We start from the raw sequence: 2,261 nt of genomic DNA on the forward strand, positions 1-2,261 counted from the left end.
TCTCTCTTTCTCTCTTTCTTTCTTTATTTTTCTTTCCCCTTTCCTTTTTTTTTTTTTTTTTTTGAGACAGGGTCTCACTCTGTCACCCAGGCTGGAGTGCAGTGGCATGATCATGGCTCACTGAATCCTCAACCTCCCAGGCTCAAGTAATCCTCCCACTTCAGCCTCCCTAGTAGCTGGGACTACAAGCATGTCCAGGAATGCTCCACCATACCCAGCTAATTGTTTAATTTTTTGTAGAGATGAGATTTCACTATGTTGCCCATGCTTGTCTCAAAGCAGTCTGCCTGCCTCGGCCTCCCAAAGTTCTGAGATTATAGGCATGAGCCACCCACACCCAAGGGTAATTTGATTTCTTCATTTCCTATTTGAATCGCCTTTATTTCTTTCACTTGTCTGATTGCTCTAGCTACAAACTTCCAATACTGTGTTGAGTAAGAGTGGTGAAAGTGGGAATCCTTGTCATGTTCTAATCTAAGGGGAAAGGCGGCCGGTGTGGTGGCTAACACTTATAATCCTAGCATTTGGGAGACCAAGGCGGGCAGATCACCTAAGGCTAGGAGTTTGAGACCAGCCTGGCCAACATGGTGGAACTTCACTTGGGTGTGGTAGCATGCACCTGTAATCCCAGCTACTGGTGAGGCTGAGACATAGAATCATTTGAATCTGGGAGGCAGAGGTTGCAGCAAGCTGAGATCGCACCACTGTACTCCAGCCTAGGTGACAGAGCAAGACTCTATATCAAGAAAAAAAAAAAAAGAGCAAAGGCTTTCAGTTTTTCCCCATTCAGTATATTAGCTGTGGGTATGTCATATATGGCTTTTATTATATTGAAGGATGTCTTTCTATAGTCAATTTTGTTAGGGCTTTTATGAGGAAGGGATATTGGATTTTATCAAATGCTTTTTCAGCATCAATTGAAATGATCATTTGATCATTTTTGTCCTTCATTCTCTTGATATGATGTATTACATTAATTAATTTGCATATGTTGAACAACCCTTGCATCCCTGGGATGAATCACACTTGGTCATGATGAATGATGTTTTTAATGTATTGTTGAATTCAGTTTCATTGAGAATTTTTGCATCGGTATTCATCAGAAACATTGGCCTGAAGTTTGCTTTATTTGATGTGTCTTTGTCTGGTTTTGGTATCAGGGGAATACTGACCTCGTAGAATGAGTTTGGAAGTATTCCCTGCTTCTCTATTTTTTGGAATAGTGTGAGTAGAATTAGCATTAGTTCTTCTTTAAATGTAGAATTCAGCAGTGAAACCATCAGGTCCTGGGCTTTACTTTGCTGGGAGACTTTTTATTACTTCTATATCATTACTTGTTATTGATTTGTTCAGGTTATGCATTTCTTCATGGTTCAGTCTTGGTAGAGTGTATGTGTCCAGGAATTTATCCATTTCTTTTAGATTTTTCAATTTGTTGGTATATCGTTACTCATCATAGCCACTAATGATGGTTTGAATTTCTGCAGTGTCAGTGGTAATGTCTCTTTTTTAAATCTCTAATTTTATTTATTTGTGTCTTCTGTCATTTTTAGTTAGTCTAGATGAAGGTTTGTCAATTTTGTTTATCTTTTCAAAACATCAACTTTTTGTTTTTTTGTATTTTTTTTTGTTTTCTTCATTTCAATTTCATTTACTTCTGCTCTGATCTTTATTATTTCTTTTTGTCTACTAATTTTGGGTTTGGTTTGCTCTTGCTTTTCTAATTCTTATTATGAAGATATATAGAATTATATGTTATATATTATTATATACATTAAAGATATATATATTATTAGATAGATATATGTTATTAGGTGTGTATATATATAGGTGTACCAGTGTTGGGTGCATATATATTTACAATTGCTATACGCTTTTTCTGAATTTACCCCTTTATCATTATATAGTGACCTTCTGTGTCTCTTTTATGGTTTTTGTTTTGAAGTCTATTTTGTCTGATACAAGTATAGGTATTCCTGCTCTTTTTTCAGTTTCCATTAGCTTGGAATATCTTTTTTTCCATCTCTTTATTTTCAGTCCATGTATGTCTTTATAGGTGAAGTGTGATTCTTTATTTTTTTTTTTTAACTTTAAGTTCTGGGATACATGTGCAGAACATGCAGGTTTGTTACATAGGTATACATGTGCGTGGTGGTTTGCTGCATCCATCAACCCATCATTTGGGTTTTAAGCCCCACATGCATTAGGTATTTGTCCTAATGCTTTCCCTTCCCTTGCCCCCCACCCCATGACAGGCCCCG

This window comes from Rhinopithecus bieti, unplaced genomic scaffold, assembly GCF_001698545.2.
Source record: "Rhinopithecus bieti isolate Rb0 unplaced genomic scaffold, ASM169854v2 scaffold_32740, whole genome shotgun sequence".
NCBI classification, from domain to species: domain Eukaryota; kingdom Metazoa; phylum Chordata; class Mammalia; order Primates; family Cercopithecidae; genus Rhinopithecus; species Rhinopithecus bieti.